General features: G+C 38.3%; 1 protein-coding gene across 1 annotated transcript in view; it reads left to right on the top strand.

The window, feature by feature from the left end:
• Window positions 1-808: 808 nt before the first annotated feature.
• Window positions 809-24,067, top strand: part of LOC124154413 — a 716,264-nt gene continuing 693,005 nt past the window's right edge. Inside the window, exon 1 of the mRNA XM_046528115.1 lies at window positions 809-932. The gene's annotated coding sequence lies outside the window, so the exon portion shown is untranslated. The remainder of the gene's footprint in view (window positions 933-24,067) is intronic.

Raw genomic sequence — 24,067 nt, forward strand, 5'->3', positions numbered from 1 at the left:
TGGATGTGGTTGGTTATGCAAATAATTTTGTTGATGTCAAGCGCAAATTAGTTGATTGAAAGTTTATCACTGCTTGGAGATCTTTGTATCATTTATGTGATAGTACCTCCATATTATTGCTGCATCAGTTTATCTTGACGATGGTGTTTATTGGTGAATGCAGGTTACATCTTCAGTTCTGACCACTGTTTTAAGTTGTCACTTTCACAATTGATGAGGTATTGATTAGTCTATGGGTAAATACCTGAATATAGTCACCCCCTCACCTTCTACTTATTACCTACCTCATTTCTTCTCTATGCATTTGCCTGTTGGGTACGGTACTATTTGTGTTCATTCACACTCATGCAAATACGCATTAACTCGTACGTGCCAATGAGTGATATAACCAGATCTTAATTCCATACACATGAACTGTAAAAGAAGTATTTGATTGCCCCAAATTCACATTTCTTCTAAGTAATTTACTCCTAAAAACTTATTTTGGGAACCTAGTGTACTGACTAGATCCGATGAGACTTATAAATAGGGGTTCATTGATAAAAATAATTCCTCTCTCCTCAAAAAACTACTTAAAAAGATATCCCTACCAAGGCCAATAATTCATATTCAAACAGGCGACGCTAAACTGGTTACACCGAACCGTCAGTCCAATAACTTTTAAGTTATGCTCATAGATGTCGCAGCTAGCGACTCCAATTTTAAAAGCTCACATTTCGAGTCGTGGTTGAAAATGGGCCCAATAGATGGCGGCACCTCACTCGCGGTTCACGTTCCGTGTTCCTGAAATGAAAGTAACTGCTCAGTGAGTGTCAAAGTGGTGTTGGTGGTGTGAACTGTGTTGTGTCCATGCGAGGGAAATAGTCTATCTTGTGTTACTGTGATTGCCACTCACCAGTCAACATCCCAGGAGGATGCGGATTGTAAATTAGGTAAGTTTAGTTCCATTATTGTTTCTTGGGTCAGCGTCGAGAGCTTGGTGGTGTTGATACTGACTGAAAGTTGCAATGGCAAGTGTGGCGCGTGTTGTTGAATCTGTGAAAGCTCTTATTCCTATGTTTACGTATGTGATTTTATTCGGTATGCTACTGACATGATTGCGGTGAAATTAACTTTACTTTTGATATTTATGGTGTTCCTTCCAGAGGCACAAGTGTTCTCTTTGCCTGCTCACATTTCACTCCGTACTCGGTTGTCATATTTTTCACTTAAAATGTGTTAGGAACTAGGCCTGTGGTGCAGGAATAACGGTTGCTTTAATTTTTGATGAAAATATTGATCTTGAATCTAAGCTATAATAGTCATCGCATGTGTGGTAGCAGTAATTCGAGCTAAGCTAGCGCGGCAGGCGTTCACCAGCGTTTGCTTTACGATGTTTACGTTGGTTACGCTTCGTTCACCGGAATCATAGGGGTAGGTAGCTTGGGAATACCGTTGAGGTGTTTAAAAACGTTGCTATTTCATCTATTCTCTGCTCTAACCGAAGGGTAATCGAGACTGTTGTTGACTCCAGTGTGTAGGATTAGCTATATGAAACATGTTATGGAAATCTCGTAAGTTTCGTTGAGTACACAATAATGTACGGTATTTAGTTATCTAAAATACTTTTGAACTTGTTCAGAAAGCATGCACTGTCCGTTTATTTTATACTAGGTGTGCATTTCTATCCAAGGTTTTACAACTGCTTAAATGTGAATGAACCGCCACAACATCGAGAGATGTTGAATATATGCATGTCCTGTGGCGGTCGGCTTTGTTATTGGCAGCCTAAAGGCGAGCCGTTTTTTATTTTCCATGGTGATGTTTTTTTTTCTTTCCCGCACTGATTGCCGCTTAGCGACAGTTCAGCAATGTTGTTGTATGGTTTTCTCGTGATTACTTGTTGCCTAAGATTGAAAATGGAAGTTGTAATTATGGTAAGTTTAGCCCCCCTATCAGGATATTTTGGCATGAATATTACTAAATCTGATTTTGCTCTCAGTTGTCTTCGGACTCTTTTTGCTACGTAAGCGTAGTCAGTTGTCTCGTTCCTGGTTTAGTTGTATAGGTTTTAGAAAAAATTAACCCATATTTTATTGTAACTGTCATCTCTTGGGTTTTCCGTTAAGTTCTTCAATTGATCCTCATATCTTAACCCTTTCATTTCGATCGACTTTTGAACTTTGCACCGAAAAACAAGAACGGCGACAATCGATTCCGAATTCTGAAATGTACTGTTAAAATTCATTTCTCTTCATCTCCGAGCTGACTAATATTTCCACTTGTTGTATGATTTTAACGTGTTAGAAATATGTATTTGGGTTCATTTGTGTTACTTGTTCTGGTGCTGACATTGGAAACGGGAGAATATCGATCCGATATTACTGCGTTAAACGTCGAGGAAGTATGGACTAGACAAATTTATTTTGGAGCCATAAATATTTTGGATAATAAGCAAGTGGCTATCTTCTATGGATGTTTGCCGGTATGAAATAATGGTCAACACACCAGAAATGTGTGTATGCATCTTGTTGACTGTTTTCCTTTATTTAGACATGTGAGTTTTATGCGATGCAAATCGCACACAGCAGAGTCACATTGTTTTTTTAAGTAGTTGGATAATTCCACAGTCAATCATAGCACAAGTTATTTCCGTATCTGAAAATGGACTTCTCATAAAAAGACTTGATCTACTGATCAAGACTCACTCCGCCCCCATATGTAGGAATTTAACTTGATCCGTATCCGTTCTCCCGTATTTTTAAAGTGTTTAGGAATAGAACAGTAATATAAGACATCATCAAATTACCCTTTTTATGTCGGAATCGACTCGAAAACGTTTGCCTCTGAGGCCTGCATGCTGCTTATATATGTTGTATAATTTTAATTTTAGTTAGTATGCAAAGATCATTGTGCAGGCGTAATGGGAAGTATTAATATTTTACATTTGACCCGTTGATCGATTCTTTGTGGCCTTACTAAGAGGTACTTACAACTCCTACCAAGAATTAGTTTTCATTTAGTGCAGTTTGAATTTTTTAAATCAGTTGACACTAAATTACGGGTTTGTGCAGGAATTATTCAGAAGTGGAATTGTACCTTTATTTTAATGGAGGAAAAGTATTTGCGGTAAACATGCCTTTTGATAAAAAAATTGAACGTCGTTTAAGATGCGTAGTGCAGGTATTAATCTCACGTAGTACTTGGATGTGTTATTGTCAGCGCACCAGCATTGCATTGTGCCGAATACCGGATGTCGAAGGATCAATGTATACCATCATTAGTTATCTTATTGTTTGTGTTTTGTTAATGAGATGATAAGAGAGACCTAATTGAATCAAGATGAAATGTTTCTCGTCCCGTTAACTCTTGAAAAGCAATTTCCTCACGATTTTCGAAATAATTACCGTGTTTGAATCCATACCATTTTGATCGAATTTATTTGATAGGAAGAATCATTTAGGTATAATGATTCATCATACTTTCAGGAAGGTGATGTATAAAACGAACCTAATTGGATTGATATTAAGTTGGTTGAAACTTTTATTTCTGGTCCCCTATTTTGCTTGTGCAAACGATTAAAATCTTTATTGCAAAATTAAAAATGAAGACCCCATATTTATAAGCATGTTAATATCATACCAGGGTCATGTTATACGGAAGGGCAGATAAGTATAATTTTGTACTCTTACTTATCGTAGCGGTGTTATCTACGAAAGAATTTTATCTTGTATTTTTGTACGCTTTAAAACATGATTTGCGTTACTAATGGCGACAGCGAAAATTCATTTATTTTCGATAAATGTAATCGGTATGGATAGGGTTTCATCTTCCATCGAATTGATTTTATAATTATTTTTCGTATTTCCAATATTTTTGTTCGTATCATTCGACGGGTTTCCGAAGGAGAAGTCACATAATACAAAACACTTTGGAAATTGAAACCTTTGTGTATTGCAAAACCAGCGATATCGTAACTGGGAAATTTTGAATCATTTAGCCTTGTTTTCTTGGATCTAAGCTTTTGGCCAGTGTGGTCACTTTGAAAATTTCAAATCGAAGTGTATCACCTCTGAAAGTATAATATTTTTAAAGTTATGTCCACGAAAAGTTGGAAACGTTTACATACTTGCCTCCCAAGCAACATGTTTTATCTTCTGACAGCGGTCGTTGCTAGGATTAAAATTTTCTTCAAGTCCATGAGTTATGTATACAATTTTTATCATTTGGGATATGTTGGTGGATAATTAAACAACTCATAATCAGTCGTGGTGAATTTGATGGGAGACTCAATGCGAGGTGGTGGCTAAGCAATGCCTGACGGCACTTGAAAAAATATAATAGACAACTTCCAGTTCAAAAAGTTAAATACGAATCCTTTCGCTTTTAAAATCATCTTTAGGGAATTTTACATTATTTCTAGTCTATTCAGATGTGAAATGAGTATTTTATTTTAATTAAAGAAAATGAGTTACTAAGCTTTCAGGTTACTTGCCGTACCTTCTGTAACAAGCAAAACTGGTCGTATAAAGTATTTTTAAATGGAAGTTGTCGATATTTTTTCAAGTTTAGTCACATCTGGTGAGAGCATTGTTTTTGTTGACCTTAGTTGGCAAAAATTTAAATGCCTTTTAAAATTAGTAGAGCTACTAATGTCGAGAAATACTTGTTTTTTTTTGGGAGCGAAGTGGAACTGTGTTTGGCCGAATGCCAGTTTTTTTATTTAAGGTGTACTTTGGTGTCGGGGTTTTCGTCAACTCGTTACTATCCACTATTTTTTCGGCTACATAAGGGCCTTCAGAAGAAATGTCTTACTTGACGTCCTGTTTGTATTACAGGAAATTTATTCAGTTATTTTGCCTTAGGAAATCAACTAGCAAGTCAGCAGCGACAGCATTGAGTAACATCATTGCGACTGGTACTGGAATTCTAATGTATCTTTCAGAGTGATCGATAGTTATCGATTACTTACGCATTCTTTTGTGGTACGAAAACTTACCTTTGGTGAGTACATGGATAAGCGCCGGTATTCATCCAGACGGTCGCTATGCATTGGCAGTCATAAGGAAATCACAAGTAGCAGCACAGAAGTGGTAAATTTAAGTAACAGTTCATATATTATTTTCTCTAGTTCTTGTATTCTTTCTTCGATAGCAATGTCCTCTTTTTATTTATATATTCGCTGGAGTTTTTTAACGGCAGGAATAATCTCTTAGCCGTTTGTTTGGCTTGCAAGGTCGGCAGCTCTGTGGTCACTCAACTAGCCCAGTGAGAGAGTTGAGGTCGACAAACTCCGTCCGTTGTCGCGTGCCGCCGGCTGATTACTTCACCTTTCTCTCGTGCTTACCGTATGCATTCATTGCTTGTCACGTGACTATTACAGTTGCTAATGAACTTTAGCTCTGGGGTGTGGCCCAAGCTATGTTTCTACAGAAATTAATACTAAGTAAAGAGAATGAATCACGCGCGCTCTTAACGATATCATTTCATGATACATTTATTGTATACATCTGAAAATTTTCACATGGGAATTTCCATGACAAATAGAGTCGACCCTGGAAAAATTTTCCCTCTGACTTAAAATTTGAAAATGTGACCCCTAAATTTTCTGTGATGTAGAATTTTTGTATGCGAGGTTCAGATAAATATTGGCTAAGGGTGTCCTCTATTCGCCCTGTGCATTTTAAAACGATAATGTAGTTTTGAACTAGGAATTCGTCGCGAAATAGGCAAAATACTACTAGTTGTGTGGTAGTGATGCGTCCTCTGAATGTAACTTGAAAATGCTCTATCGAATATGTGTCCAACGCATACGGAATTAACTAAAATTCATAAAAAATATTGTTGAAAATGTGATTGACTATTCAAATGGTAGCATAATCGATCTCATCTTACTAGGATTTCCGCCTTATACTCCTTGAAATTATTCGCTAACTAATAAAATATCTTTCTAATTAAATCTTACTCGTCACTTTTTTGCGGATGTCTACCTGGTCGAATTTTGGCTCACAGCTGCCCTACTAGATCATACTACTAATTATATTAACAATCTCAACTGGTGAAAACCTAGATCAAGACGCTTACTGCATATACTTGGTCTTCTCTATCAAAGTTTACAAACAAATACACCAGCGTACCTCAGAGACGAATTTCAAACAGTATTAGTAGAGTACGCGACTCGAATACGGGGGGAAATGAAAAACTCGATATATATACCTCACCACCGGACAGAGCGATCAGGACTCCTAGGTGGGTCCTCTGAAGGATGCAACACACCGGGGCCGGGAACCAATTCAGAGACGCCCGCGCTCCCGGGGAGGGGTTTGGATGGGAAGGAACAAGGAAAGAGGCGCCGCACAGCGGGCTGAAATCGAAAAAAGCTGGCCAAAATCCGCTGTAGCCTTAAGTATTGCTGAATAAATGAAACTTTTTGCGAATTGGGTATGGTATGGACACAATGAATCTTAGTTAGGATGATTTAGTCCAGAAAAGTGTTTATTTGGGCAATAAAATTTTAAAAATAGGGGAAAGTTATGCGGGAACCATAGTTACCAGGGGCAAGTCGCAATTTTGCTATGGGAATATCAAGGGAAATTCAGAATTTCTTCCATTTTCAACTATGTTTAAGCTACCTAGTAGCTTCTCATAAGGTATTTAATGATTGAAAATTGCTATTGAGTCTTTTAAACCTGACATTTTGGTCATTGAAGAGTAATTATATAAATGAATACCAATGACGAATATTTTTATTGCAAATTTCTCAAAACAAAGGTGTGCCACATTCATTTCTATTCTGAGGCAGAGGATAAAGACCCCTCATATTTTTAAATATTTTCGCTATTCACCAGAAGATTTTTCACATCCTCTGGTAATTTTTTCACTTAACGGGGAACCCCCGCAGAACAAGGAGTGGAAGGATCTGACGTAATCAGAAGCCTATTGAAATGGTCATAATTTGTGGCAATTCTGGAAAATTTCCAGGTGTATTTTTCGCGAATTCCATGGAAGTTGCTGCATTTAATTTTTCCAGTGAAGTAGAACTTCTCAGTTTTATTTTTTTCTACGTTTATACCTCTCACTTGCACTGTCGAAATGCAGTGACGGTCTTCCATGAGGAGTGCTTTCAGTTAAGCCTAAAACAATGATACATTACGAAATAATTACAATTCACGGACTAAGGCAACATGGAATGAAATACTCGCGCAGTTGTATATGAGTGTAGTACATATTATCATTTATCCGTAAAAATAAGAATTCACCAGGAGGATACGAAAATGGGAGATATTTTAACACAGCATTATTGGCTGTTTTAACCATATATGATTCAACTTCAGAAATCTACTATTAATTCTGGTGCACGCATCTCACTTTCGAAAATTGATGAAAAAACACTATTTGATTGAAGCCGCAAGCAAAGTTTTTTAATTTCTCATCTCCTCCCAAAAAAGGTTTTTAGTGCAAAAACTCCAGTCTAGGTACTAATGATTTCTTCTGCTTGATGATCCCCCTTCTATTTGCCAATATCACACTATGTAAATCTTGGAAATCACTAATTCTGTATCCATAACTGGGGAACTAAACTGTGAACGTCTTTCGGCGCACACTTCAGCAAGGAATACTGAAGGGAGACTGATGCTGAGCACTCGGCCAGAGAGCGTTCCAATCGCATAGACGGCGCATTTTGGGAAACCCCAATTTTTAGAATGGAAACACTTGCACGTGTACATAGTAAAAGAACAAATCTGGGTTTATAGGGGTAGCCGCCGAGGACCAAGAGCTTGGAGAGCGCGCAAACCGTTAGGTATTTACCATCCGCACGCGGCTCCCGCGGAAAGACCCAGGGGTATAATCGTCATAAGAGGGCAAAAACCATTAAAAACAGCAAATAACAAGTAGTTGAGTACAATGCACTCGCAATTAAGGGAAAATCGGGTCTCTCAAATGGACTACGACGCATGTTATCCAAAGATCCCGAGTGCCTACGCCGTGTATTGCGGGTCATGGGGCACGACAACCGCCCGACATGATTTAGCTTTACCACGAAAAAATCGGAGGGGAGCAAGTTGGAGCAAGATTTTTCTTTTCCATCTAATAATATAGACTTCAGTCTAACTCTTGGAGTAAATATCTTAGGAGCGGCAAGCGGCGGTAACTACTTTTATCCTAGCATTAGGTAAAGCATTAACGAGAAACAGTGATATTTTTAGCAATTCATAAAGTTAATAAATAACAATTGACTAAAACAAAAGTTCACTCTTAATTAACTTAAAGAGTGGTACTATCAATAAATATGCTCAAAAATTCCGAATTATTAACTATATTCCATTGCATGGGGAACAAACGTTAAACTTTTACGTATAAATCGCGCACTCACAATTTCATAGATTTTTATTAATTTTTGGCGAGCTATAAAAATTAAACAAAACATTTTGACAAAAAATTAAAGTCAGTTTTACATGCCCAGGACCTTCTTAAATGATAATACACCATTACCGGTTCGAAATGAAAAAGTCGATATTTTGATTTTTGGCCAGCTTTTTTCGATTTCAGCCCACTGTGCGCCGCCGCGATAGGAGCCCGTCGACGCCTCTGGGGTAGAATTAGGGTTGGAAGGGAAGGGACGGGGTAAACGTCTTACCGCTATAGAAGCGGAAAGGGTCCACTAACTAGCGAAACCCGGCATCAGCCATTAATGTTACAGTGACATGCCTATCATATCCTAATGCCGATTCGTGAATGGTTCTGGGACCTCTGGAGTAGCGGATGATACGTGCTTAGATTGCTAGAGCAATTATTATGGGCAGATGTTTGTAAGAGCGACACGGAGGACAACATGTTCGAACGTCTCCGTATTTCTAGGCCGGACTATTATTATAGTATTCTTCCGATTGTACTAAATGAGTGATCTGGGAGCCTCCCTTTCCTTCCGGCTCTGCCTTCTTCAATACACTGTAAGGCCTACTCCCTTTCAATCTATCTAAAAATCCTATTCTTTTCCTTCCCCTCCCTCGTTTCCCTAACATTCTGCCCTCTAACACCATTTTCAACATCCCGTCCCCGCTAAGTACTCCTCCCATTCATACCTTCTGTTTCCTCCGTATCTCATCTAAATGCTGCTTCCCCTCACCAACGATATCCAGCACTTCGTTATTCCTTTTCCTCTCCGTCCATTTCACCTTCTCCATTCTTCTTCATACCCACATCTCGAATGCCTCCAATCTTCTCTCGTCTTCTTTCCTCATTGGCCATGTTTCCGCACCGTAGAGAGCTACACTCCAGATCAAACTCTTTACTAACCTTTTCTTAAAACTCTTCCATAACGATCCTCTCAGAAGCTCCTTCCCGTTCACAGATACGATATAATGAACGGGATATTTTCCGTGCGGGTAGGTATAGAAATTAATTTTTTCCCTAATGGTTCAGGACTTAATCAAGTGCTAGTTTGAATATAAGTGGGCATATTACTCTCAGTCACAGCTCGCATCTTCTTTTTTTTAGAACAGCTGGTGTCCTAAAACCCTCTTCACACGCCTGCAGAGGTGGCTTGCATGGTGATTGGTAGATGTAAATATTCACCCTATGTAGGGCTGCATTTTTAATCGTCTGGATGTTTATACATAATTTTTTGTGGAGAAATTCGGTTATCACTTTATGGAAGCCCTATACACTCAAAAAATGGCTTAATACTATTCTTCATTTTCAACCGGTTTCAACACTTCAGTACCAGTGCTAGTCCTTTGATAAAGTACAGCTGAGATGTTTGAGTATTAAAAGGAATTGGGTAATAAAATAACTTTTGTGTAATAATGATGATAGAAGAACATACAACCTTTCTAATTTTAAGAACTTTAATCCAATTTATCTAGGTTTCAACGGATAATCATCAATATCAAAGTTATCCGTGTAAACCTTGGTCGGTGTAAGTTTGATTTAAGTAAGTGTGGAAAGTTAAAAACAAAAGATTTTGTGGTCTTCTATCATCACTATTGAAACTCTCCATCAACTTTAACCTGAGTTTATTTTAAAATAGTAGAATGCTGGACATGTTGGGCGAGTAGAGGCAGCTTTTAGATGCGATGCGGAGGAGACAGAAGGTATGGATGGAGGGAGTACTTTGCGGGGAAGGGATGTTGAAAAATGTGTTAGAGTAAGAATTGTGAATTGAAGAGGGAAGTACATAAAGGAAGGGTAGACTGCGTCTTAAATAATCCATGGAAACCTACCTTATTTGGTAGAATACTTCAATAATAATGATACTATTTACACCGGCCTAGGTTTCAGCGGATAACCGTCGTCCTCAAGCTTATGCCTTGAAACATTGATCGGTGTAAGCTTAATTAAAGCGTGGAATAATACTTGCTTTTGTGCGTTCTGCTATTTTCATGGTAGAAACAGTCTATTGCTTCTGATAGTAGGAGTAGAATTGCCTATTTTTTTTCAAGCATTAGTCTGCGCCATTGAATACTTATATGGATAATTGATCTTTCCTCAAATACTCGAGTAGCTGTTTGAGTGCTCAAATACTGGTAATCGATTACTTTACCTGCACCATCTCGCTAATTGATGAAACTAAACCACATCCCCGCCTCCGCACTTCGTGTTGTTTATTCCCTCTCTCTTCCCCCTCCACTGTGTAAAGCGTTCTCCCCTCCACCCACAGCCTATAAATACTATGTGCGAGTAACGGGAGTCGAGTCGGTGACCTTTCCCTCGCCATCTCCTCCTCCCTCACCTCATTCAGCTCCTCACGGCCGCCTGCACTTCTGTCACTCCACCCCCTCTCCCCATCCCTCCAACCCTCCCCTCCAATTCCCTTTGTGAAGCCCCTCAGGGGGGGTGTGAGGGTGGAGTCCATACAGTCTGCCACTCTGACTGCCGTTTACCATTGTCTCAGGAATGTCTCATTTATATTATAGTAAACATCATTGCCGGCCTCGGTGGCGGCGGGGTAAAGGCCTTGCCTTCCAAATAAGAGGTCGGGGGTTCGAGTCCCACCTGGGTAAGTCTCCCTCATCCAGGGCATGGTCGTTCGTGCGTGTGCAATTGTTGAGATGTTCATCGCACCCCGATTTAAATGGCCAATGTGCGCTGTATTCGGTGGAATGGTAATAAATAAATTCACTCAATTTATTTTAGCCTCTCAGAGAAGTTATTTGAATGGTAATGTGGCGTTACACCAAAGTTGCAAATTCCGCCGTAGTTTCAGTAAGGAGGGTTCTATTTTTTACATTTTTAATCCAGGAATAGCTGTGTTTTTGAAATTTTTATTTCTGAAAAAAAAAACTCAACATCATCATCATGAGTCACAAAAATCGTAATATCGGTTCAACGTCGATTGCCGTTCCGCTTTCCCACATGGCAGCCTTTTCATTGCAATGACGTAACTATGGGGGATATATCCTCCCACTCCTCCAAAGTCTCTGAGAAATTAAAACAAATATTGAAAAATATAGCCTAGTTTTTGCCGCATAATAATTGAAACTGCTTAAAGTTACATTTTAAGTGTCGAAATGTCGTAAAATGTGTTTCCAGGCGTGTCGTTTTTTTTTTCAAAATTTTTTTCCGAGTCTGGGGGGGGGTCGCCCTCCCACGCTTTCCAATCCCCCCTAATGCGTATTCCTTGCAAAGCCACTGTTTCATAGTGATATATTTCTTCTCGTTTACCATCATACTAACCTATCCGGAATAACTCATTCGGGGCCGTTCCTTATCCTTCGACGAAAAAAATCAATTACTCTTTTAGTTAATGTAAAATAAACCAAGCTCGCTGTTTTGTATGCTTCTTTTTCGTACAATTGTTTGTAACCGAGACATAAGCTTCGAGTTCGAATCGATTCAATTATGAAATTTACTGTAGAATTTCATCTTAATCTCCGCCCATTTCCCGTCGTCCCTTCTTCTCACTCCACTTTCCTTTTCCGCTCCTAGTCCTCCGTCCTAAGCCCCCGAGTTACTGTATCGTGGAACGCATCGATCTTCATGTCTAAAGTCGTGGCCTACATTGTATTTATTAATTTACGGATTCAATGCATCTTTTATATTCATTGAGTTTCATTAGTCAAATCTTTAATTTTCCTGCCATAATGAAATATATTTTGATACGGTTTGTACGTCGTGGAGTATGGAGAGACCGTATGTGACATCGGATTGGGATTGTATAGGTTGAAATTGGAACTACAATAAGGCATTTTACTTTTAATGTGACCGTTTTCGATGCTTCTACGGCATGTTCAGAGATTACTTGGTGATAGTGCTCTTTTTCATCGTATTTAAGGATAAATATATGCTCTGAGATATTTATGTTCTGTGACCAAGCCTTTCATTAGTCAGCTCTCACTGATGGTGATTGAGAATGGTCAGGTAAATTACATATTGTAATTTCCCTTCCGAAATGTGGTAAGTTTTTATTTATTTTTTGAGCTTTTCAGCTGCCTACCGACCGCTGCTGCGAGGTGTCGCAATGCTTCCTAATCACCTACTTGTACTATTGTATTTTTTTTAAATTTCTCATCTGTTTTATCTTAAGTGTAAATGATTAATTGGTGTGCTTAGTAAAGTAAAATTACTCAACCCTACCTCATATTGATCTTGGCCCTCCCTGTTCCTCCCCCGCAAAAATAAAGTGTGTGTTCACTATTGTTCAGTATGCTCTGGCTATGATGTAAAAATAATCATAGAATTCCGTGACTTAAATTAAATATTGCGGAAAAGTGCAATATTAATTTTGACTGTGCTATATTTACTTTACTAGACGCACTTTGTATGTTTATCCGCACTTTTACTATCCTTGCCCATCGCGAAGCTCGTCCAACTAACCTTTATCGAGCAGACTGCCTGCCTTTGTAGGTATCGCTCCATTACACGGCTCAGCTCACAAGAAGGTAATGTTTCTGCTCCACGGAGTAATGTAATTTAAGAGATTGGGGTCATGTATTGGACGAATCCCCTCAGCATTGGTCCCTCTCGCCTTGGGAGCATGTGGTGTATGCAATCCAACCTCTCCGAGGACCTTGAGTTTACTGATGTGCGGCGACGCGACCCAGTTCGAGCCGAAGCTGCAAGCGGGTTTGGTTATAGATGATCCGCAAAGAAAAAAGATTTTTTGCCCTCTGCGGGTAGCGAGCCTGAGGTATTTGCATTGTTGGCATAATCCTTCGGTTGCTCGTTTATACTCGAGGCAGACAACTGAGGTCATGAAAGAATCACTAGCGGCCATGAGATTTTATCCTGATGAAAGAATGGCAGTTACCGTACGAAGTCGCGTTAACAGGAAATTTGAGCAGGAGCCGTTTTCTGGACGTGCTTTTGCGCAATTTTAGTTGTTTACTTGATGAAATTTTGGTGGTGAGTTGTTCCAATGTAGTTCCAATGCTTCCTTTCAAGAAATGTAGTTCAAACAGCTTTCTACACGGTATTGGCGTTTGCTTCAAGCATAGATCCGGACAACTTTTATGACACGGGGAATGTTTTGCGCGGTTGCGTTTAGGTATGATAGTCGCCGTGTGTGTTTGTATGTATATATACATACTCACTTTCGTTAGAGGAGGCTTGCGGCCTTTTTTGGTCACTGTCAGTTCTTACTGTTTTTGCCTGAGGCTTTTTCCAAGGATCGCCTTTTTTCGGTGATATCTAACCTTAATTTGATTAAAAATTGATAGAAAATTTAATGCTTCTACTATTTTCCTTGGGTTTTAGAGGGTCGAGGGGTCGATTCTATGAATTTTTGTCATATCTCGTCTCGTTCACTCCAAAAATTAGTATGAACACAGTCAGTCAGTGGTCGGAAGTGGGTTTTATAGTACATAGATGGATAAATACTTACTTGAATGATAAAAATCTTTTAATCGAATTTCTTTTCTATAGTGTTCAATTTTTACTCTTAAGATTTTCCTCTTAAGATTGTAATGACGGATTTGTTTTGGGAGGAGAGGGGCGGATACCAGTAAGTCTTCAGGTCTCGGAGGACGGGAGAGTATAAAGTTCCGGTGATTATCCAAATCTACATACTATCCCGCAAGTCGCCTAAAAGGCGTGTGGCAGGGGGTGTTAGGACACCCGCCGTTTACAGCTAAAAAAAATGAAGTGCTCTAACGAAGTTGGGACTAGCGTTTATTAAAGTCCTTAATGGTTCGGAGGAAAAACGAATTCCCACATCTATCCGTTCGGCAAAACATCTCTCTTAATTTATCGCCTCTATCGGACCTGGAAATATAGTAGGGCTCTAATACTATGTTATCCGTGTCGCTCTTAAAAATATCCATTCTCATTAGTTCCAACCTAAGCCTAGCGCGCAACCACTGAATCTCCAATGGCTCCCTGCCGAATCCGCTTAACATCTGGGTAACGTTGTCTGTACGCCCGTTACAGTTTTTGACGAATCGCGCAGCATTCCTTTGTATTTTATTGGGTTCGCGGATTCAGTATTTCTGCACGGGATTCCATACGCTCGCTGCATATTCAAGGTGCGGTCCGACGAGTGCGAAATAACATCTTTCATTTACTTTCTTTACTCCCGAAAATATTCCCACAATGCGCTTGACGAATCCTTCTTTCTTTTCTTTTTTGGGGATTTCTTCGGGGGTATGCCGCATATATTTTCCCCACGAAAAGTCTGCGGTTATCGTAACTCCTAGGCCGGGTTGATCCGGGAGCATATCCAGAAAATGTTGGAAAATAACGTAAAAATTGGTCATTTTTAACGGTCATTTAACGTAGAACTATTGTAAAAAATGAATATTTTAATTTTCAACAACTTATCACTCTAATCTCACGTATATGCGCAGTATTCAAAGCCTTTCCTAGATAGCTTAATCAGGCAATCTTCTATCGATTCCGTTTACTACTTGAGTACGGCGATATAATATTTTCTTTATCTCGAAAGGGGAAGGGGTCAGTCGCCCCTTTCATGGTAGATTTTAAGTTAGTAGTTAGATTAAGGTATGTATATTGAAACGCTACTAACACAATATTAATACAGCTCCTTGGAAATGTAGCGAGATGGCGTAGCCGAGGTAAGGTCGATGACAGCAATAAAACGATAAATGGTCTTAAAACGTCTCTTCGTGATGCTAATTAATAAGTATGAATATATAGCATCCATGTGGATGCGATATGTCCTCTCCGGCCCTCAACCGTTCACTTTTTCCCATCGATGGACATAAATTCTTAACCGTCGGTTATGAATGGTGTTCTTAATATTATTAGCCAAACCGTCTCACAGTGGTCCCAATTGCGAATCTAGCGGGACAAAATTATTATTCCCAAAAAACTTCGAGCTTTTGTCGTGAAAACATTCAGAATTGCCGAATTATATACAAAAACACAAAATAACACTATCATAGGTCTTTTCAAGGTGGTTTTTACGAAAAAAATAAAATTTTATTTACAAAATAATTTCGTGTCACTCAAAACCTAGAAAAATATGCAGAAAATCATTTTTTAAATCTACAGTAATGCGCTTTTCTTAATTAAATGAACTAATTACGTTAAAATATACTCCTAAACACAGGATTTATACATAAAATCGTTTTTCACAGAATGTGAACCGCGGAATATTAGTCACCTTCATCATTATTACTCTCCCAACTCCCTTCATCTCCGACATTTACCGACTCCACATCCTCCATCTCTTTACCATTACTCATTTCATTAGTTACAGGTGATATTGGTTCCCTGAGAAGCTGTCTGACATCCATCGAGAGGGAATAACAATGCCTTGGGTGCAACGAACTAATACTGGAGACATAAGGATCAGATGTGACTAATAGTCGGTTAAAAACATTGTGTCCTCTCTTGAGTATTTTAGCACGTGATTTTCTTTAAATTTATGAATATGCTTGCTTCTTGGGCGTCTTCGGAAAGCATTCCAATGGGAACTAATGCAATGCAATGGGGGAAATCAATTACTTTTGTCTCATGAATTAGATTTCATGCACCGTGAAAGGCTTATAATACCATGAGTATGGTATTATAAGCCTTTCACAGCCTTAAGCATGTATATTTTTCTGTTTTTTTGAGCATACTTCTCAAATTCACTTGTAATCATGGAGAAACCACAAGAAAGTGCACTAAGAATTGCTCCAAACCATTGAAATAATTCCACCTCTACTCCAGTAATGCCTGATGAAATGTCAGGATTCTTTTAACGTCAAAATTCTGATACTATGTACAATTTCTTCCCGTTTATTTCGATGAGTAAGGGCATCAGTGGAGTGATCAGCGCCTCTATCTTTTGCGCTTCTTTCACAGTTATCTCCTAACAATACCTGATCAAAGATGGCCTGGTATTCTGCCATAAGATGTTGTTTTTATCATTTTATTTTAGCTGAAGAGGCAACATAGAAATGGAAAACATAGGAATCGTCCACTGGACATGATTCCTTCCGAAATACAACTCTTTGCTTATATTGCTTGTGCCCACTACTCCCAACTTAATTCCACTTAAATATCATCGTTAGTTTGAATTCATTACCAGACCGAAGGAAAGCGGCGACAACATCAATAACAATAGTGTTATTCACTAGAACCAGTAATTTGACCTCGGCCGAAGTATCAGTAATGGTCAGTTCTTGTGATGGGGGGATAACAGGACAACTTTGAGTTCAAATTTATCTTGTATGAGGGATAAATATCGCACCGTCTCTGGTTGGCCTCTCTTCTGATGTTTACGCACTTTTGCTTAGTAGGTTTTTCCCATGGAAAAGGACAAAACTTCCAATGATGAATATGGTATTGGAATCAAAGGTGAAGACAATTAAGCCTTCTTATAGTTGGTAGGTCTCTTTGTTATGTTTTCAATTATGTCTTTTATAATTGCAGCCGCATCTTTTTTCCCAGAGCTCCACAATGAAATCTGGCTTGCAAAACAAGGTTCTACTTTCGACATATCCTTCAAAAGATACTGTACACATCTAACCAAATCTGTCGTATTTTCTGGAGTACTGTTTCCATTTTTCATCAAAATTACTTTTAAATAGCATCACAATTTTCCTGGTGTCCTTTGAGGTATCTTCATTACAACTTTCAAATCCTAATTTAGGTTCTACGCATTTAATAAACCATCTATAGTCTTAATTTCCTCAGCAATTATAACAATGCCATGCGATTTACCGCCGGTACCTTGAATCGCTCTGAATGCGACATGATTTTCCCTATCGATGTAAATATGTAAAAAATTGTAAGCCATGTAATAAATATACCATAAATATTAATAAAAATGTATACCGTACAAAACTACAATAGTAAAAATAAAAATATTTCTTCTCCAGCGTAATTTATCCCGATATTCTAGGCGTCGTCCGAGGAAATGCCCCCAGGCCCGCGTCTCAACGGCTCTCGTTTGTTAACTTCATAGAACAAAAAGGGCATTATTGTCAAAAAGCGCAAGTAGGCGCAAAATGTGATAAAAATATCTTTAACTATAAGGACGTTTCCACATGTCTTTGAAGGTTTCGCAATCCTACCTCGACATATATTTTTTATAAGTCAATTTAAACAATAGAAGTCGATAAAAAAGCGAGGTTTTAAAGACTGAGAGATTGCCATTTGAAATCTAGTATTTTAAAGCAATTATATTTGAAGAAAAATCACTCTAAATAATGCTATATACCGATGGCTCTAAGATCCCGCTAGAAATTGTCGTTCTTTCCGTTATTGCTATCTAGCAGGTACGTGTTAATGCTAGCGAGTCAGTCACCGTCTGGGTGTAGGCGGATGGTAGGCAATCTCAACGCGTGACTTTGCAGCTGCATAACTTCGTTATAACTTATATAAACGTTGTAAAAGTTACCAATCATGATGAAGCATTTAATTGCGGATATCGCTACACCTACGGTGACTTTATTTTTAAAAGTTGCAAAACTGACTTTTGTCCCGCTAGATTAGCGATTGGGACCACTGTGGCGTCTCCTTCCTCCGGACGTATTTGAATCTATCTAACGCGATCTCGTAACCCAAAGAGATAAGGTCTTGTTTATTTTTTTTCAATTGTGAGATAATATGAAATCGTGAATCTTAAATGAAGACATTTCTTTTTTTTTTATTTCCCACTTGTTGCATGAGCTGCTTCGTATCACATAATGCAGGATACGGAAAGGAACCGAGGGGATTTTTTTCCCTTTCAGTCGTTCGCCAGGGTTCTGAAGGGGCTTCGTGGTAATCGATAGTATCCTTTTGTGTCCCTTACCATCGCTTGGATGATTTTCCCCATGTAGCCATTGTTTTTATCTTCAAGTGTGCTTGATGTTTGATTTCGTGAAGTGGTCTTCCACCTTTTTGCTGTGTCCCTCGTGTGGCTCGCGGGCAGGAGAATGATTTATTTGCGGTATTGTTTGCTCATGTCGCTGCATTTTCTTCGATCATCGTATCCCTTGCCGCATTTATTCATTACTTGGGGTATTGAAATATCCCATCGTCTAAGATAGACGGTAAGAACTGTTTTAATTCTTATGGTTAAATATTTTTCTGCTTTCATTAAAACTTTCCTTCTTCTTACTCATTTTAAATTAAAGGTTTTTTGTTTGAGATTGATATGTTTTGGGCCCAGGTCGTCTCGCAATGATAATTAGCAATCATAAAAGCCAAAATTATAAACCATATATTCGTTACGCTTTCATTAAATTCCTCCTCTTAGCTCTATTTGTGGATGCAGGCACTTCGACAGGCAAACAGGTAGAATTGGTGGTAACTTTCACATATTCACTTTTGAACTTCTTGGACTATTTCTCCACTTTCATTCGTAGGACTTTTTTGTTTAATTTTTAGGAAATGTTGTTGTGATTAGGCTTTTTTCCCCGTACATAATGACTATTTGTTGTGAAAAATGGTGTAGTAATGAATTTTGGCTGCAAAATGCCAGTCAAAATTCATTACCACCACCACCACTTCACCAATGATTAACATAGAAGCACATAGGCTGAAGAGTATTGATCGAGCCGCTGAAAAATTTTGCCTTTACTCGAAGTCCCATGGAAAGGCCTCCTCCTATTTTGCCATTCAGGCCAGAGCCTTACTGGCATAGTTTTACAACTCAGAAATATATCGTAAGTTGAAGGCTCATTTTCAGTCCTACTCTGCAAGCCATGGCCATAATACTTCTGCGTTTCAGTGACCCGTGATGAACCTAAACGGATAATATATTTATAACGGATACTATTGGCAGTATCATCGGGGTCGTATTGTTTAAAAAGTATTGATAACCTATATTATTGGTTTGACGCTGCTCTCCCCTCTATTCTCTTGTCTCCTTATCTTTCTCACATCTACGTATTCTTTTCTTTCACATCCTTCTTTGCCCGTTCTATGTATTTTGGTCGAAGTCTCCTTATCCGCTCTTGCAATCTACTTGCCGCTTCATCATTGTCTTCATCATGTCTCAAGATATGGCGTATAAGGTTGTTTCGTTTTCTTATCAAGGCTTTCACGGTTCTTCTCTTCTATCCTACCATTCTTAGGACGACCTCATAACCAACTCGCTCGATCCATTTGATCCTCATCATTCTTCTATAACGCCACGTTTCGAAGGCCTCTAACCATGATTTTTCTGCTGCTGTCATTGTCCATGTTTCACTTCACAAAACGTACCTTTTCACACTAAGAAAAAAGGTAAAAATTGTTAACGCATGGACGAGTTTCTGATGATATTGAGGAAATGTTGAATAAAATGTCCTTTTATTTCCCTTTCATTTCGTTACTACCGATTGAGTGGTTGCTAAGTTACAACACTTTAAATGCTGGTGTCCCAATGTTTTATGTAAGACAGTCGTGACATTTCTCTCGCGTTAAACCAAGTTACGGCTTGAACCGTCCGCTATAAGCCCCTTTCACTTTTCATTCTAATATATTATAATTGTTACTGCGAGCATATTAACCGTGTTCTATACAATAAAGCCCACGGAAAATGATATCGGTAAATTGCTTGAAAAAAAAAATTCGATGAATAATTATTTTTATACGCGCAATCGTAATTTTGCGTTTTAATGAATATCCGATAAATTCTGTAAAATAATCCGGTTTTGAGGGGGAGGGTGGTTTGGAGCTGTGGCTTCACAAGACATCTCCCTGAGTACGCAGCCGATTCGAGTTCTCGGTAGACTTCCAGGCAACGTCGCGTAAACAATTCTGCTCAAAAAGCTATTGTGATAACCGTCTCTTCGTCGGGGAAGCCCGAGGCTTATGACGTGAGTATGGTGTTAGATCGCGTGCTCATCGTGCGTCGAAGTGAGTCAAGTGGGAATTAAAGACTGCTTTACATCAAATTACTCGCTCGCAATGTTTCTCTTCATGCATTAATGTCAGCCCGATTTATTTGATCAGTGTATAGTAAATTCTAGGTTCTCTTAGAAGATGTTTTATTGCTTTAGAGTAATAAGGATAGTGATCATGAGGTCTATCCTCTTCACTTGAAAAATCTACTTTATTACTTTAATTAAACTATATAAGTTAGCAATTTTTCATGTTACGTTGAACTCTCAGCTGCAAAGAGTGATAACAGCATTATAGTCATTGCATAATAAAATTACCGTGGCTTTGAGATGCGATAAATTGAAATCGGTCCAAAAGAGAAATGTAAATGCATAAAAAATGAAAGCTTGTTTTTTGTGCATTTTTTCACCTAGAAAATATTAATGAAATCGAGCGAACCATATTTATGATACGAATCTTCTAAATGTTAAATGAATGTGCGACATCGGGGTGCTACATGTTGAAATAGTTTTGCACAATCCAATTTATCTATCTTGGACCAAAATTGCCAAATTAGTATTTTAACGATGCCCAAGTTTTTAAATTATGAGACGGTTGAGATAATCCCCTTTAAGTTCGGCGGTTTGTGTAGTAGTCTGTAAAAATCACTAGTCAATTTTTACGAGTATAACCGAATCGATGGGGACCCCGTCAAAATTTAAAAAATATTTTTTGTGTAAATTGAACTTTAAAATACGATGGATTTCTAGATGTTAGGCCTTTTTATGCTGTATGCTCTCGTCGTATGTACAATTGCTCTCAAACGTTTAGGCTTTTTTATAGGTGCGCAGCGGGACAATGATCCGTTTAATATGTTTAGGTTGATTTTCGTATTCTTAGTGTCCACTTGTCGTAAGCAGTGAGGCTCTCTGGTATACCAAATTAGTAATAATTTCATTTAATATCGGCGCTCCCTCTACCAACAGTATGTTTGTTAACAGTGGTTTTTAATATAAGTCGACAATTTCACTCATGTCGGCTTCAAAATTTAAAAATTATGTCGTCACTGGCTAAAAGGTCTTATGAATGTTATAGTGTTAACTGTGAAATGTGCAATTTTTATTGCCTGTGTAGTGAAGCTATGTCACCATGGAATTAGGAAAGTCTTTACAATTAATTTTCAATTTATATTAAAGAACGTAATTTTTCTCTAACCCTAAGGAAAAGGTATTTGAAGACTTCCGGCCCGTAAGTTTCCTGAGAACGTCGCACTTACCGTTTATTTTATTAACCGTTACTTATCTTTCCTGTCGTCTCTTCAAATTGCTTCCTAGTGAGAACTCGGCGACTCGACCGTATGAGGACTGGTTTATGGAAGGGTTCATAGGTCGTCCGAGGAGGTTCTGTAGAAGCAGGAAATCATCTTCCACCTCACGTCATGCCACAGGAAGCATTACGTTGACGTATCTAAGGACGCGAGGAATCAGTATCGATTTTGCGACGAAACACAAGGTCATTTCTTGCGGCCGAAGTTTCCCCTTTACTCACTTTCGAAAACTAATTGTGCGCTGCCTTAGGTTTTCCTTACGTTATTTCCGTCTCGGAAGTTTTAAGGGACTCAAGTGGTATACGCGAAGAAGGCACGTCGAATTTCAGGTTCTTTTACCAAGATTTTAATAATAATAATAATATAATTTTATTCCACACATATTCAAATACATTACATCAAAAAAAACCTTTAAGAATTGTACAATACACAGGTACCCCGTTGTGGAATAGTTCTGGGGCTGCCATCATACCTACACCGTTTAGAACATGACTGGTGCTAGCATACATAAAAAATACATTTATTTCGTTTAATTCAGTGATTTGTTTTCTTAATAATTGCATTCGATTGGGAATTTACAGTAATATATACATGGATAACTTACTTTCTTACATGACGCATAAGAATTACATACAATATACCTTTATTTGAAAACGTTTTTTACCACCTTTCTTAGCAGAAACTCTACTTCCTCTTACTGCATAAGCCATTTTTTAACTGCGGATGCAAAACCCCATCTTATCTCCTTCTTTGCCACATGATTTCTATCCGACTTTAGCCAAATGTAACTGCGTATCCCCTTTGTGGGGCATGTCTAAGATAGCCAAGGATTCACGCAATAAAATGGTTAATGTGTCCGTAATGTTGTGAATAATGACTAATAATAACTTTGTTTTTCTACTTCATAACATCTTTCTGCCCCTTGGGGACATAAAAGCTCAGTTTTTCGAAATGAAAGTATCGTTATTATTACATAATTCGTGTTATCCACTTTCATCATATTAAGTGAAGTGAATTTCAAAGGGGAATAAAATTGACGGCTATTTTTATTTCGAAGTTTCTTTGCAATTCTCGCTGTATTTCTACTTAGAAATTGTGCTACCATCATAAACCGTAATGTTTTTCTGTATTTTTTTATATTACGTATGGTTATTAAACCTAAGATAGAGAATAAAATGAAATTAATTTGTTCTATTCCACACTTTATTTTAATAGAACCTAATGATGGCATGAGATACTGAAACCCTGGTCGTGCTATTTAAAATAAAGAGTGGAATAGGACAAAGTAATTTTATTTAATTCTATGATGAAGCAGTTCCATATTGTAGCACCGTGGACTTGGGGTTGAAGAAGAGACTGGTGAAATGCTGTGTGTGGAGTGATGTGTTTTATGGATGCTAAATGTGGACCTTGGGAATAAGGGCTTGGGATAGGATCAACGCTTTTGAGATGTGGGTGTAGAGAAGGCGGGAGAAAGTGAAGTGGATGGATACAGTTAGGAATGAGGAGGTGCTGGAACTATACTAAAGAGAATGGGGAATTGGATGGGGCGAATTTTAAGAGGGAAGGGGATTTTGAATACAGCAGTCGTGGGAGCAGTGGAAGGAGAAAAGAGGAGAGAAAAAAGGAGGCTGAAGATGAGAGAAACAGTGAGGTTAAAAAGAGGTTATAAGGAAACTAATGAGGAGGCCTCGTACAGGAGGAAGTGGAGACAACTTAAGTGTTTGAGACCTGGCAGTGAAGGGCAGAAAACCAGTTGATGATGATGAATGTCCATTACTTTTTAAGCAGTGTGTCTCAACGAGTTCCTGAACATTTAGCCGTTCGCGTTAATCTATTATTTTGGGCGTTCGCGTCCATTTGGGCTCTCGTACGTAAAATAATGGCTCTAGTTTTCCAAAAAATGACTTTGAAGTCTGTTTCTTCATTGTTGAATTGTAATTTAACACCGGAAGGGAAGAGCTATCAACTGGGCCAGAGAAAGTTGACGGAAGCATGTGCTCACCATTTTAGGAGTAATGAAGAAATAGCTTTGTCACATATGTCGGTTTTTATTCGATGACGTACGTTATTTCTCGACATTTTTATGAAATTTTATTGTAAACCATACAACTTAAATTCTTTTTCATATATAGACTTAAAAATATTTTAATTTTTCTGCGAGAAGTGTATCCTTCTAAAAACTAAATGTAGGTCAAATGGGGAAAGAAAACTGATAATAAAACACAGATAACGCTGAAATAAAGTAAGTTCTCTTTATCAATTTGATTTATCTGAGTGCAGGATACTTTTAATTGGATAGTCTTCATGTAATTCAGTTGGAAACTTTGTTTTATATTGATTTTAATTTCGAAAGTTCATTATTACGAAATTCCATTTGTATTCCACAAATGATCGTCGTATTCTATTCAAGCTCGACGTAATCATTCCTTATCTTAATTTCTTTTCCGCATCACGGAAATTCATGTGGCCATTCCCCCTCGAACTCACCCCACCTCCTGTCACCCCCGTAAATTACTTGCTCTTCGGACTTCCTTGTTCTGTGTCCAGGAAGTGTACACAACGACATCGATCTCTTCG

Source organism: Ischnura elegans, chromosome 2, assembly GCF_921293095.1.
Source record: "Ischnura elegans chromosome 2, ioIscEleg1.1, whole genome shotgun sequence".
Classification (NCBI taxonomy): Eukaryota; Metazoa; Arthropoda; class Insecta; order Odonata; family Coenagrionidae; genus Ischnura; species Ischnura elegans.